At 38.3% G+C, this 16,917-nt stretch overlaps 1 pseudogene; it reads left to right on the forward strand.

Moving 5' to 3' along the window:
• The first annotated feature begins 13,981 nt into the window (after positions 1 to 13,981).
• Positions 13,982 to 15,469, forward strand: LOC105047044 (AP2/ERF and B3 domain-containing transcription repressor RAV2-like; annotated as a pseudogene).
• Positions 15,470 to 16,917: the final 1,448 nt, after the last annotated feature.

A 16,917-nucleotide genomic window follows, 5' to 3' on the forward strand; every position in this document is an offset into this window, starting at 1 on the left:
TTGATGTCAGGTGAGGGTCCAGCCTAGGGATCATGATCGCCTATGCACTGCATAATAACCCATGATCACACAAACCCTAAGAGTTCCATTGGGACCCAGCGCTGTGCGCTGCATGACTTGTGATCAAGCTTCAATTTAGCAGTTATCAGGCCGTGTTTGGATGTCCAGGAAAATCACAATATTTCAAGAAATTACGTAGTCTTTTATTCATTCATTCATTTATTTATTACATGATATTGAAGAAATATTTGTCAAACTAAGACTGTATGATGACCTGATAGCCATAGAATGATTAGAGATTGCACGAAAATAAAATGAGACGTGTGGCACAAGAAGATCTTCTGTAGAATTATTTACTAAATGGGAGTTAAAAATAAACATATCACAGGCAAAAGCTATACGTATGAGAAAAGTAGTTATTTTGACATTTGCTCTCTATTAAGGAAAGGGGACTTTGTCTGTATGAGCTCTCTTCAAAGCAATTTCACAATGTCATTCCTATGAAAACTCTATATAGTCCTTTGACTTTTATAACCTTTTTCTTTTTGGATTTGCATCTTTTATTCATTTGATTGATTGTTATTTTACTTATTTCCAGTCATTTTATCATCTTTTTGCTTGTCGTGTATTATTATCATTGTTGATTATTTTATCTTCTCGTTGGAAATTTAAATATTTTGCAGTATTCATTTTTAGTTTCCTCCTCCTCTTATTTTTTAGGTTAGATTTACCATGTTCAACCCTTTTGAAGCGCACTGGAGAGGGGACCTCTCAAGAGGTCCTCTCCAAGGGGGGAAGAATATAGAACTTTGACCAAGATTGGATTACCAAAAGGAACAACACTCTCATAATTGGGGCATAAATGTAATTAGAAGAAAAGGCAAGGAAGTGACACGATTGTCTTAACCACAGATTTCTTGGCAAGTCGGAACGAGGTAAAAAACACAAATTAAGAACTAGCTAGCTCGATTAATGCGCGCAGCATAGGTGGAATGGGCATTCAAATTGTACAACTAGATATTCCTATGATTTTACCGGTGATTGATCCTATAATTCTTGAATGTTGCTATTAAATTTTCTTTATTTTGAGATGGTGCATAGGAGTGAAAATTTTTGTTATTAGACATTTCATTTTCTCAATGTTTAGACCAAGATTAAACTGATCTAGGATTTCTTTTTGGAGAGGAAATGGTTTCCCTGCAGATTCATTTCTAATTGTTTTCTATGTGTATTATATATAGATTGCATTTCTCTCCTTTTTGAAAAGTTTCGAACATTTGAAGAATTATCTACACAAGGCGGCATCGTAGCATTTTATCAAAAAAATAAAAGAAAAGACTTAATCTTAGTCTGATTTTGATCAACATGATTCTCATGAATTTTTTTTGTTTCATTTTTTTTTTGCTTTTTTCTCACCTCGCCTGGGTCAAGCCACCTTCACTTAGCACCTATTTTGGAAATCCTGCTTCTACTTGGATCAATATTTCTCAAGAAATAGATTGCTAGGATATTAGACACCAGTATTATCAAGAAATAAATTGTTGAGAATATTGGACACCTACTTTGGAAGTTCTATCTCTAGTTGGACTAGTATTTCTCAAGAAATTGATTGCTAGAATGCTAGATCTCGGCGCATGCTTTGCACATTTAATTAATTAAAATAGAGGCTTAATGGACTACTATACTAGTAATTTTGATTATCAAAACATATTTGAGGGTAAACAAAAGTTTTAAAATGAGCATGTCTGCGTGCGCGCGTGCTTGCGTGTGTTATCTTCTTGCTCTCAACTTTGGTTCTATCCATATAGATTTTGCGTTTTCTCTCCTCTTGCTCTCAACTTTGATCCAATCACCATAGGTTGGAGTGTTTTGCTACATATTTGACAGTAGTCAAACTTTTCATAATTTTGATAAAAATAAATAGCAGTATACTTTCCACTTGGTTTTTTTTTTTTTTTTGATAAGAATACTTTTCACTTGGTTGATATGTGGGGGCATGCATAGCACTTGGTTTTCGTTTTGGGTAAAGATACATAGCACTTTGGTTGATGTGTGGGACCACACATTCCAAATTCCAACTGATGATAGGAATTGGTTTGGCAACGTTAACGACATGGCATAAGGTCCAAAGGAAGGGAGGCGGGGGCGCTACATCAGCACGCAACACCTATGAGGTCAACTTCGATGGCTCACATAGCTTAGCCTCGAGGAATGATCATGAGATTTTTAGCTACCTGAAACTCAAAAAGTATCGTCATATTTATATTGGACAATATATTGCGACAAATGTACCATCCAGTATAGATAAGTAGCCATTTATGAGAATAAAGCTCAAAGATGAGAGCCACCCATCGACTCTCTATGCTCCAAAATACAATGTAGCCGTGGATGGCTGTCATGAGTCGATAAATGTGCATGATAGTGCATATTATTTGATGATTATCTACCTTCTGATAGTATTTATTTATGATTAATGTCGAACACCCACCACCTACGTAGGGCCAATTGTTTAGTCTGTCGCGTAAGATATTGGAGGGTGATTAAAAAAAAAATTATATATTTCTATCATATTTTCAGAGGAAGTCATGCTAGATTTTGAAACTGATTTATGTTTATCTGTTCAACCATTTTTTTAATGAACTGGGTGGCATGATCCGTCCTTTTTCATCAAAAAGAAAAAAAAAAAAAATGGAACGCCGTCACCAAATAATTAGAAGACCATTTTATTCACATGCCTTTATTTTTCTTTTATTCTACGAACCCTCGTTCCACCTTGGTCTTTCGAGCACCATGGCAGACAACGGATTGTCACACGCGCCGAATTTTGTGACCCTTGGGTTGCATTCATACCTAATTATTTCTGCCAGACTTCTTCCATGGTTGAATAAAAGGTTGTAGTTGAGCTTGTTAAGTTTGTACCTACTCAAATTTAGTTTAAAATAAATTTTGATGTCGAAAATTGAGTCAAACTTGATTTGCCAGTTACTCGATCGAACTTATTTTCAAGTTTAATTTCACACTAACCCACACGAAAATCTACTTTGAGAAACTTCTATACTACTTCCCTGTACCGGTTCGTTAATTTGAGAGGCCGTAAAGTGCAATTTGCACCTTCTGTATGGAGCACCAAAATCTCTCTCAGGTGAAGTGCTTCTTATGGCTCCGTTGGAGAGGTAAAATTAATATCCATCATGCTATTGGCACTAAACTTGGTGAGAACTTGGGGGGCTGTGTACTCGGTCAAAGCCCAATTGAATCAGTGGACCACCTATTTTCAGATGCCCCTTCTTCAGTTCACTATGGGGCGTTGTTTGCACTCAGCTTGGGGTTCTTTCCTGTCACAAAACCTTCGAACGATTTTGTTGGACTTGGACAAAGAGGTTCTTCACCAAATCTGCTAGGCTTGTGATCCTCATGCTCATTGGGTAATAACTTGATGCTGCTGAAAGGAGAGAAATGATAGAATACTTCTAAATAAACATGCTACAATTTGCTCAGTGGCTTATAAATGCTGTTGCGGTAGAAATCCGTCCTTGGATCGGATCGGCTGGAGTCAGACGGTGATGGTAGGTCGATAATAGAAGGACGGCAGTGGCAGGATCTGAGAGAAAAATCTTCGATCGGAATTAACTCCGATAGAGATTCTCCGATGCTCAAGTTAGATCTCTGAAGAATAGATGGAAAGTAGTGGACATTTTGAGAGAGAGTTTTTTTCATCTTGGAGTCCTCTGTGGGCCTTTATTTATAGACAAAGTTGAAGAGCTATAAAAAGAAAGAAAGATTAGGTGGTTAACTTTACTTTATCTGACGAGATTCGACTGTTATCCTTTCCTTATCTAGAAAGATTTATTTATTTTTTATTCTTTTTCTACTCGTTATTATTTATTTTCGGCTGAAGGTCAACTTTTCCTATTTTGTCGAATAAGATCAGCTCAAGTGCCTTATTGGATCGGTGAGTATCAAGGCTTGGTAGAGATGGATCGACGAAGTAAAGACCAGCGACTGAGGGTCGGGATTGGAGAAACGGTCGAGCCTCTATCAGGCTTTAGATCGAAAGCTATTCAAAGTAAGCAAATCAGAAGAAGCTAATCGAGTCTGAGGTACCTTTATGTCCTCGTATGTCTCATGTCTTCGTTAATACGAAATCACCCCCAACATAAGTCCTCCTACTTCCGAGTTTGAACTAGAGATAATTCGGATGAAGAAAGTATATCAAGTCGAAATTGTCAAAGAATAAGATACATGCTTCTGCTTTAATTTGGTCATTAAGGTCTTCATAGGCTCTGCTTATTAGAAAATGAAGGACCTTCGGGGGTCCTTGTAGGGTAGCCCCTACTTTTTAGTCACCAAGATTTTCGGTCCGAATAAATTGAAATTCATGGGCTTTGCTTGATTTGCTCATGGGCAAGGAGCACCATTTGACCATTATCATCATGGTCTCTATTCGACTTGTCCATAGACAAGGAGCACCATTAGACCGCTATCATCGTAGCCTCCGCTCGATTTACTCATGGACAAGGAGTACCATTGGGCTACTGTCGTCGTGGCCTCCACTCAATTTGCTTACAGACAAGGAGCGCTATGAGACCGTTATATTATGGCTTGCAAAAAGAATGAGAGAACTCATTGGATTAGCTTTGGTTGAACCTTTCAATTTCTAAATTAAATCGAGCTTTGAAATAAAAAGGATAACAAATAATTAGAGTTGTGTTACTCTATTTTAATCAGTTTATCTTCTGCCTTTATTGATTCACCTTGGCTTTTCGGAGCTTAGCAGGTCGTCCTTTGGAAGTTCGGCTTTCAAGAGCTCACTTTTCTAGGGGATCAACCTTTGGGCGTTCAACTTTCAGGAGCTCACTTTTTTGGAGGTTCGACCTTTGGAGGTTGATTTTTGCATAATCCGCATTGATAGCTCGATCTTCTTAGATCGATCTTGGACTTCATCTTGGCATCGAGCTTTACCTCAGCCTTGATCTTTTTGGCTTTTTGCTTGATAGCTCGATCTGAGTTTGACTAGACTGGTCTTCTAATGACCTCGGCCCTCTGGTAATATTTGACCTTTTGAGGCTGATTTTTTGATGGTCTAGGCCTTGAACTGTCTTTACCTCCGCTTGGGTGCTCAAGACCTATTGTCCTACAAAAAAGATATTAATATATAGAATAATAGTTTGAGAGCCTCTTACCATAGAGTTGTGAGTTTTGTTTGAGAGCCCTTGTGTTTTGCTTGGCACTTTCTTGTTGTTTGCCTCGACTTAAACTTGATCTTTGCCTTAGATGGGTTTGATCTTCACTTCAGATGGGCTTTGGACTTTACTTCGGTTCGGCCTTGATCTTGATTTCGGTTTGGTCTTTGATCTCGACTTTGGATTGACTTGGTTTTGACTTCAAATTAGTCTTAATTTAGACTTCAGATTGGTCTTAATTTTGATTTCGAATTGACTTAATTTTGACTTCAGATTGGCCTGGATCTAGGCTTCAGATTGACCTTTATTTTGATTTGGATTGGCCCTTGATCTGGACTTTGGATTGGCCTTCATTTTGACTTTGAATTGACATGGTTCTCGACTTCGAATTGGCCTTCATTTTGAATTTGGATTGGTCTAGATCTGGATTTTGGATTAGACTAATTTTCACTTAAGTTTGGATGGACAAACAGATGAGACCGACTCCAAACCATGGTCTTATAGGTGACTTCGGAAGGTCATACAGGCTTATAGGTGAGATCGATCCTAACTGATTGATGGGTGAGAGAGAGCCTACTAGGAATCCACATTTTAGGGGAGAAGATGATGTTCATCTTGATGGGTGAGAGAAGGCTCTGCTGCTGCTAGAATTGATTAAGGGAGGCATGGAATAAAATAATTTTTGAAAAATCCTTTAAAAAAAAGCATTGCTCCCTAGGTCCAAGGCAAAGCAATCATCATCGATGTGTAGATGTATTTCTTCTTGGAGATCATGTAGCCAAAGGAGCAGCAAGCCGAGTCCTTGAAGGAGATGCACGAAGCCTTGGGACCCAAGATCCGGTTGACATCATTTCGGTTGTACAGCTCGTAGTCAAGCCCCTCCAGCACCTTAATCATCTTTGAGGGATCCCCATCCTAAACGATGATCAAGTGGTAGGGTTGAAAGAATGGCCTCCACATCTCCAAGAAATAGAGGTTTCGAATCATCGGGATCACAATGTCAAGCTCATCCTTCAGCAATGGCATGCTCGGGATCGAACCATAACCCTCCGCCATTATCATCTCTCTCCAAAATTGAGAGAATGGCGAACATGAGAGATAAAGGAGTCCCTTTTTTTCTTTTTTTTGGCAATGCTCCTCGAGATACTCCAACCGATCCTCTTTGAGGATCAAGATCGGTAGAGTAGAACCCCACTCCGAATTGGCTAATCATGCTTACATTGGCCCTGGCCATGAGTGTCTCCATAAATTTCTTGATCTTGGGTCTAGCAATAATACTAAGATTGTTGAACAGATCAGATTTGGTCATGCCAATACAGCTGTCAATAATGGAGAGACTATTGAAGGTCTTGTCCGGAACGATGTGGAGTTAATGTGCCTCCATAAATCTATTGTGATCTTATTTGGATCGTGATCTCCTTCTACATTTGGAGCCTTATTTGGATACTATGTTCTCCTTCCTCATTTGGATCCTGTATCAGAATTTAAATTTTGAAATGTAAATAAGAAAATAAAAATGATTCAAAAATCGAAAGATTTCTATATCTCCTTTCTTATTTGGATCACAAACTTTCCGATTTTGAGCCCGATTCGGATAGTTTGGAGGATGTTGATTGATTCAGAGGTGATTAATTTGATCAATGTCGGTCAATTTAGAGATGGCTGGCCTAGATCTTATCAGCGTTTGACAGATTTGATCTCAGGATCTCAATGGCATTGAGACAATGCGACAAAATTTTTTTGATAGATATTTGCTCCTTTCCATAAACAGTCTAGTCCTTCCTCTAGTGCTAATCTGTTGCGGTAGAAATCCATCTTTGATCAATCGCTAAGTCGAATGGCGATGGCAGGTCGGCTACGTAGGATGACAGCAACAGGATCTACAAAAAAGTCTCTAACCGAAGTTGGTTCTGATGGAGATCCTCTATATTCAAGTTAAATCTTGGAGAATAGATGGAAAAGAGTGATGTTTAGCCTTATTTTATCTGACAAGATTCGACCGTTATCCTTTCTTATCTGAAGAGATTTATTTGTTATTTATTCCTTATTGCTCATCATCATTTATTTTTGATGGTCACGGGATTTGAAGATCCGGTGAGGACTGAAGGTCAACTTTTTCTGTTTTGCCGAATAAGATCAGCTCAAGTGCCTTGTTGGATCGGCCAGCATTAAGATTTGGTAGAGATGGATTGTCAAAGTAAAGACAAACAATTGAGGGTCGGGATTGAAGAAACGGCTGAGTCCCTATCGGACTTCAGATTGGAAGCTATCCAAAGTAAGCGAATCAGGAGAAGCTAGCCGAGTCCAAGATATCTTCGTATCCTCGTATGCCTCATATCTTCGACTAGTATGAAATCACCCCCAATAAATGCCATCCTCATTTTAACATTTAGTCTAATCTATATGATGTTAGCTCTTTAGTGGAGCATGAAAAAATCTGGCACAAAATCAAAGTTGTTTCTGCTCTTCTTCAAACCCCGAATGATAATGTGGATTTCAGACCTACAGACACTTTCAGCTTCTGTTATGCTCTCTTCCATCTGCAATTTCTTTCCTGTGCTGGTTTAGGAAAGCTTGGTGAAGTGCTGCAAGCCAGGTTTCTTCATGGGTTTTGTACTTTCTTTTGTTTCAACTCTTGCTTCTTTTGGACCATAAAATACTTGGGTTTGTTACCTCCTGGCACGGTCTAAATTCTCTCAATGTGCTGTACTCTATCAATTTGTCTCGATGAATAAAGGCTGGGTGGCCCCAAGCCTCCCATATTCCTAAAAATAAAAAAATAATAACAATAAAAAGAGTCTATTTTGAGAAGCGTCGATAATTTTTATTCATTGAAAATGAATTTAAGTTTATGAATTAAGCCCGGTTCACATCCGATTCAATCTCACTTTAAAGTTTAAACTTGGTTCGCACGTGATTCTGCTAATCGAACTGAAAGTCAACTATTGAATTGCAGTTAAAAATTAATTTTATGTTAACTGATATTTCATAATAAACTTCACGATTTTTGACTCTAATTGAACCTAACCCGATCAAGCCAAGCTCTTTCGAAGTTTGACTCGAGATTAATTATGATTCATCCCAATGAATCATATCCAAGCTTGACTTAATTACATTAAAATGGAGCTTGTTTTCAACTGATCTTCAGCTAAACTCGAGGTCTTCATAAACCTACACAAATTAAGTAGTGCGATCACAAGAATTGGTGTCATTATAATATTATATCATGCCAGACTTAGCATAATGCCGCACCAAAAAAACATAAACAATTAAAAAGTTGTCTAACTACCACACTACAACATTTCTCACCCACGTATTCTATCTCTACGTGCTACCAAGATATATCAAATCAAAATCGTATTGACTTGACCTCGGTGCAAAAGACAAGCCCATCATTCACACGCCACCGGCGAGAAAAATTGTATGAGAGCCATCATCACACAAGTGTTTCATTGAAGAGAACAAAAGGAATCAAGGTGATATCACCCCCCCAAGTTCCAACTTGTTCAAGTGGATTAAGAAAATGGCTTCTACGTAAAAGCGACAAAAAACAGTGTGTGTTACTTTAAACCATGTCGGCCCTGAAACTTTATGGTGAGAGGGGGCCCAGGGAGTTGGAGTGGAAATTTGAAAACAGAGGACCAATAAACCATGTGAAAAAGGAGATAGTATTCACAGCTATTTAATGCGGATACAGCAAGATATTTATTTTAAAAAAAAAAGTAACAACAATGTAAAATAAAAAATAAAAAACAGATCTGAATCAGATCAAACAAAGTGGTCTTCTTTAATTTACCATCATAACTATTATAATGATCATTAGTCTTCTCTTTGGATTCTAATCATTTGAAAATAAGATAACACCAACTAATCGTACCCTTTGTTTGGCTTCAATTGTTTTCAGCCTGTTTCTGTCTACAATCATATCTGTTTTATGCACAGCAATGTGCTCGAGGATTAAATATAAAATGACTATCTTTTCTCGAAGGGAACATTAATAATTATCAAAAACAAGGATTGTAAATTTTTATTCTATTTCTATGTTTACCATATCTGTTTTTGTGCATAATAACAAGCTCAATAGTTAAACATAAAAAGGCTAGTCTTTCTGAAAGGAAATATAAAATTGACAGTCGAAATCAAGGTGCAGAAAGAAAATTCTTAGTCAATATGATGAGAGAGTTTTCCATATATAACAGCCGCATTAGTGAATAATGACCTGAGTAGGACCTTTAATTAATTTTTTTTTTACTTTTATTGTGGATATATATAATGTAACAAATCCTTCCAAGAATCTTTACAAAAGCCATTATCTTAAACATCACTCCCCACTGGGAAAGCCAGCTAATGCTGACAGGGGGAATGTGATGCAGGTATGAGTTCCATATAGAGAACTAGGGGCGATGCAACTGGATTTGTTGCTTTTGATGTCCAAATGATACCTAACAAGTGACAGGAACAGGAGCTGGGAATGAACACATGCAATGGGCGCCGTAATAGCTAAGGGCTCTCCGTTTTAAGTGTCAGAAATATAAGATATATATGAATCGTGTGGTCCAAGTCCAAGTGCATGGCAATTGGTCTTGCCAGGGGTGTGGAGAAGAGGGCCAAAAGAATGACCTCAAATTTGATGTGGTCCATGCCTATATGAACAAAGAATATATCGCGGTCTCGATGGCAATGGATTAGGTATGAATTGCATTGGTCATTATCAAAATCTAACCTCTACATATTTTGAGATAAAATTGGAGTAGAGTGTCAAGACGGGATGGATGGATAGAGTTTGATTGATTGGACCGGATAGAGTTACAAAAAAAAATATTCACGTATAAATAAATTTTATTTTTTCCTCCGAAAGAAACTTATGAAAGTTTTATATATCTAGATTAATATAGAATTGATTTTATCATCACTCATACCCGCTCTGGTTCACTATGGATCAGATAAAATCACTCCATTAGAGTCAGATTCTCAAGCGAGCAGACTGAATTGCCACCCCCTAGTCATTGACATTATTTGAGTGTCTATAAAATAATAAGGTCAGTTGATAATATCTTTTCAACGTGCTTCCTTTGAATTGTAAAACCCGTCTCCTAAGCTATAGATCATAAATAACAACCAAGGAAAAGAACAAAAGTAGTCCGGTCTTTCTCTCTCTCAGACAATACTTCAAGGAAAATGATGCCCCTCATCTGACAAAAATGAGGACATATAATGATGAAGATTAGAAATTACATAGGTTGCAAACTTAGAATTTTCTTCGTAGCTATACCCTTTCATCTAAAATCAGAGATCATAGGTTCAAATTTTGAATGATGTACCTCAAAATTTAGCACAATATTATCATAAAACTTTTTTATAAAAAAATATATATATTGCAATAAGAAAATATGGCACTTTTCATCCCAAACGATTTTGAATAAGAAAAGATTCTTACCAAAAAAAAAAAAAAGATAAGATAAGACTCAAGGAGAAAGTGATGTAGGATCACATGTCTTCTTGAAGAGGCAATGGCAAATTACTCATTCCTCCTCAAAGGTGGTTCACAAAATCTCACTTTTCTACCCATTCCTCCTCAAAGGTGGTTTACATAATTTCTTTTTTTTTTTTTTCAGGGATAATTCTCCTTGGATCCTCGATTGCCGCAGTTTATTCTGTACCATGCTGTGTCTTCTGCACCCACTCTACATTATTTATCTGACAATACTGGATGCGGCCATCCAAAAGGTCCAAAAAGGCAGCAAAGCAGAAAAATTGTGCTACTTTACGTTAGCCAGGACTCTACCATGATGCAAGATAATTTACACTAGTTTTCACACATACCGGAAAATTTATAATATATATTGTTAAGCATATATATATACACACACACACACACTGGGGATGAAACCGTATTATTAAAAGATAACAGAAGCATACATAGCAGTAAACAGAAAGACACAACCAGCAAAAGGCCAGTGAACAATATTAAGTACAATAGTAATTGTTAATAAGCATATGTACTATCTTATTAATGTGCTAGTTCAAATATAATTGATATTTTTTTGATATACTTTCCTTATTAGCCATCTTGTTAGGCTATATATGGATGCACATATTGTTGTAACATGAATATGAGATGAAGAGAGTGAACATACCTTTTCTTCTCTCTTATTTTATCGAGGTACCACATTCGATACTGAAGCTGAGTACCGTAGTATTGTAGATACTACTCGTGAGCTTATTTGATAACGTTGGCCATTAAAAGATATGGGAGTTAAATACCATGGTACCACCATTATTTATTGCGATGATGGGAGTACTAAATTAAAATTGAACACAACAATATTTTTTATAAGCACCCTAAACATAACAAAGATTATTGTCATTTTATACGTCAAACAATACAGTTTCTTCCAGCCATTTCAATTGATCAAATGGTTGATATTTTCACGAAAGCATATCTATCCGGGCACTTTCGTGATCTGGTTTTAAACTCAAGTTGCATTCTGTTTTACCGTCTTGAGTTTTAGGAAGAATGTTATTATATTAGTCAAAATATGATCAATATTTCCTTTGATACACTTTCCCTATTTGCTATATTATTAGACCAAATAGCGATGTACGTATTGCAGAATAAACGTATTCTTTCTCTTCTCTTATTTTATCATAGAATATCAAATCATATGTATGTACACGAGGAATCTGATGAAAGTGCAACCCTATACCTAAAGTGAATGATATCTTTAAAAAAGAGTTCAAAAGCTCCAAGCCACCATGTTTCGCCGTCCAAATGAAGAAATGCTTTTATTATTTAATTTGTGATCAAGTGTGTCCCGAGGTCAAGTGGAAACTCATGGGATAAACCTGAGAAGAGACGGTGGGATTTATATAATGAGGTTTTGAACAGAATCCCAAGCGTGACAGGGAAGGCATGAGTAGAGGAGCACTTACACAAGTCACTAACTTAATCACAGATTCTTCCTTAAAGTCCAACATAACCTACTATATATATTAAATGTGATTGGAGATATGAAACACATGGGGGCTTAGCAATGATCTTTTCAATAACAGATTCAAGATGATTAAGGTTAGGTGAGATCTTAGCTACATGATATATATTCTTTTATTAAAGGATGCAAACGAAATTGTAAAGTTTATAATCCATCTGCTATTTTGCCAGAACAAAAGCTAAACTAATTTATAAGAAACAAGTACGCATTGTTGTATCTATCCCAGTATAATAGACTGTCTCTTGTCTTCATTCTCATGTAAAGAACTCGCTCATGCTGCACGGGCATGGAAATAGGAATGAAATTACAGAATACTGTTCAATTGGTAGGTCCCCTCCAACCATTTTTCCCCTCCAATTGGATTGTATCGGCATGGGACAAACGAGTTTATAGTAGCATCTTTGAATGCTTAAGTTCAAAATATGGAATAACAGTAAAATAAGGGGACTTTTGCATACATGTCCTTTTCCTTAAATTAGGTTGATGTCCATATATTGAGGTCTATCTAATTTTAAAGAAAGAAGAAATATATATATATATATATATATATATATTTATACACACACACATATGGAGAGAGAGAGAGAGAGAGAGGAGAGAGAGGTGTTGGGATTGTATATTTCATGTGAAAAAAGAATTCACCTTTCTTCATGCGAATCCACCATATGATCACCCATCGGTTATTTTGAGATCCATGAATTCAGATGAATGGAAAAATTTGGGGTGCTTCAGATCTATATGGATGATCCAGTTAGTAAAAAGGAAGATAAATTCTTTATTTTATTCATAAAATCTTTTTACATGCTTAAAATTTCTTTTAACTTTCGAATACATACTAAAAGATAAAATTAGAGAATCTTCGTATCATCAAATCTTATCCTTAATTGCGTATAAATGAACTGGTTGAATGTAAATTAATCACATATTATAATTATTTATTAATTGACAAATCTCTCTTAAAGTTTGCAGGTAATGGGTGGGAAAGCTTCGGCTGATATGGTTGGGCAGGATTAAATATTTTGTAACACTAGGAATTCTATTTCCAATGGAGGATCAAACACAATTACACAAACAGATCTTTCCATTGGTAATTGCACGAACCCCCACAGCAAAATCATTACTGTTGTTGGAATCACCTTGTCATGCTGATCTGAACGACCGGACCTGGCAAAAAGGACAGTTGCAAGTACAGAGCGGCAGCGGTGACCTGCCACCTGCACCCCGCCAAACTTTGTTCCGGCTGGATTAGGCTGTCCGAGTCTATCCCTTCTCATCCCATCCCAGGTCTCTTCCTCTCTAATTCTGTGGGATAGGACATGGGCCCATGCCCCTTGTGGTGAGGGATTGGGAAAGATTGGCACTTGGCAGATCCCTTCCTCAAGTTTATCTACAATGTCAGCAGCTGGATCATTCAAGTCCAACATCCAAAACTACGTATAGAAACCTTACATCATATACACATGTGAATGATGATCTCCATTTATTTAATCTCAATTCTATTTTCAAACACACCATACATTTATTACCTACAACAAGAATGAGTAATAAAAGCAGCAGAAAAGGCCAGCCCTCAGGGGGGATGCACTTGAAAAAGTCCACACTCATGTGAACCCTGCTTCATCCTTTTGGGTCCCATACCCATATCAATTACCAACATACAAAGGACACATAATTGCCCACCCTCCCTCCCTATGAATCTTCTTCCCACCTTCACATGAGTTGACCCACACAAACGCCCATGCCTTGAGATTTTATGGATTCAAATTAAAAATATTTTGCTATATATGTAGCAATTAGCAACCTAAACAATTAGCTACATCACCACTTCCCCCTTCATACGTGTGTGTGTGTGTATATATATATATATATAGATATGTTCCATCTTCCTTTCCTAACCATAACCCATCTTTCATACTTTCCCCCACAAATCCATCACCATCCATGATAGACATGGACAGTAGCTGCATCGACGTCGACGAGGTCCGCAGTGAGACAGAGAAGCGGCCGCCACCACCTCCGCCGCCGCCTCCGCCGCCCCATCATGGCGGTCAAAGGCTGCAGCGGGTGGGCAGCGGAGCCAGCGTGGTCCTCGACCCGGAGGTCATCCTGGAGGCCGAGTCCCGGAAGCTGCCGTCCTCCAAGTACAAAGGCGTGGTGCCCCAGCCCAACGGCCGGTGGGGCGCCCAGATCTACGAGAAGCACCAGCGCGTTTGGCTCGGCACCTTCAACGAGGAAGCCCAAGCCGCCCGCGCCTACGACGTCGCCGCCCAGCGCTTCCGCGGCCGCGACGCCGTCACCAACTTCAAGCCCCTCTCCGAGACCCTCGACGACGACGCGGCCGAGCTCTCGTTCCTCCGCTCCCACTCCAAGGCCGAGATCGTCGACATGCTCCGCAAGCACACCTACCATGACGAGCTCCAGCAGGGCAAGCGCGCTTTCAGGGCCGCCAGGAGGAATATGCCAGCCGCCGCTGCCGCCGGAGGCCTTGGGCTTTCGCAGGCCCTCCCGGCGGAGCGCAGCGGGAGCACCTCTTCGACAAGGCCGTGACGCCGAGCGATGTCGGCAAGCTGAACCGGCTGGTGATACCGAAACAGCACGCCGAGAAGCACTTCCCTCTGCCGACGGGGAGCGCCACCGCCTGCAAAGGGGTGCTGCTGGGTTTCGAGGATGCGTGCGGTAAGATGTGGAGGTTCCGCTACTCGTACTGGAACAGTAGCCAGAGCTACGTCCTCACCAAGGGTTGGAGCCGGTTTGTGAAAGAGAAGAGACTCCAGGCTGGGGATGTCGTCACCTTCCAGCGATCGACCGGCCCGGAGAAGCGGTTCTTCATCGATTGGAAGCCTCGAGCCATCGGCGGTCACGCCAAGGACGGATTGTTTCAGGTGGTCAGGCTTTTTGGTGTGAACATAGTCAAAGCTCCGGCGGTCGCGGTTGGTACTGGAGATGGCTTGGATCGAGGAGTTGGGGTGGTTGGTTGGAGCAAGAAGGGAGCTCGAGATGTGGATCAGTTCATGCCATCGCCGGGTATTTTAAGAAACAAAAGATAGAAGATTCGTAGCGCTCGCATTTGTGTTGGACTTTTCTTTCTTTTTTATCTTTCATGTAAATGTTTGTATAATGAGAGATGGAAAAGTTGGAATCTGAGTGGAAGGGATGGAATATCAGGAAAGGAAATTTGAGGATTAGTATCCAGATGGCAATGAGTTGTTGATTATAAATTCCTTCGTCTTGGACGGAGGATTAAAAATAGTTTAAATTATTTTCTGACTCAAAGAAAATTATTGTTGTTAAGCATATTTACTGTTTTTTTTTTCTCTTTTTGACGATGATGATAAGGCAGAGAGATCAGACTAGCATGGCGTGAATATATTCAAATAAAAAAAAAATCAGAAAGCAAAACATCATTGAGGTGTCTAGAAATAGCAGCATAGCCTTCAAAAAAAATCCAATCTTTAGTGTGCTTAGCTACAAAAAAGGCAACCTAATTCATAACTCCATCCGTCTCCCAATAGACGTGTGTGACCTGTAAAATTGTACAAGTACTCGTCGGTTGCTAAACATTTTGAGGCAAGGATGCTGTTCAATAGCCACACTTGTCTGCAAACAAACCAATCCAACTATTGTCACCCTCGAGCTTAATATTGTACTCCGCTCATAGGCAAAGTCTAGTATAATGCAGCCCTACTCATGCAGCCTCAGCTCAGCCTCTGGAATAGTTAAGTCTTATAAGTGACTCACCCTAATAGCAATGAAATGAGAGTTAGGACTTCTAATCACAAAACCAACTTTGCCACAAGATCCATCATTAGAAACACTACCATCGGAGTTGAGCATAATTGGTGGTGTTGTTATCTTATTATAGTTCAAATATGATTGATATTTCTTTTAATACATTTTTTTCTTCGTCTTAGATTATATAGGGATGATAATTTATCCGATCTATCAAATATTTAATCTGATCTGATCCAAATGGGGCAGATTTTATCTAATGCACTTAAAAATTCGGAAGAATATGGTTTCTAAAAAAATAACCGAAGTAGGTTCAGATCAAGTACAGATAATGGTATACACGCTCCAAATCCAACCCGATATGACTTTAATCTAAATCCTCATTTCAAAATTATAATTATTTTATAATATTTATATAGTAAATTTTTAATCTGATCCAATCCGATCCGATCTGATCTGATCCTTCTTATCTATCTGATCCAAGTTGACCCATACCTTCACTTGATTTGACCTGACCCAAGCTGAGGCAGATATAGATATATATAAGATTTTTTATTCTAGGGATATTGGCTGACCTAACCATATTCAATAATTCATTGCCATTTCTAGCTATATATTGATATTTTCTTTACTGTATTATAGTATATATTGCACCATTATACATACTGCTCAAGAACTTATTTGGTTACGTTGGTTGTTGAAAGGTACGAGAGTTAAACAGTACTTTAGTGCCATTATTCTTTATTTATTGTAATAATTGAAATACTATTCAAATTATTTGTAACAATGTTTTTCATAAATGCACCAAACAAATTAAAAATTATTGTCATTTTGTGCTATTCATGGTACAGTACGGCTCCTTTCAATTATCTTAATTCATTAGATTGCTGATATTTTCACCAAAGTACACCATGCGGATGCTTTCGTGTTGTGGTTTCCAAACTCAAGCTAGGTTCTATTCTACTATCTTGAGTTTTGAGCAGGGATTATATAAGCATATATACTGTTTTGTT

Source organism: Elaeis guineensis, chromosome 6, assembly GCF_000442705.2.
Source record: "Elaeis guineensis isolate ETL-2024a chromosome 6, EG11, whole genome shotgun sequence".
Classification (NCBI taxonomy): Eukaryota; Viridiplantae; Streptophyta; class Magnoliopsida; order Arecales; family Arecaceae; genus Elaeis; species Elaeis guineensis.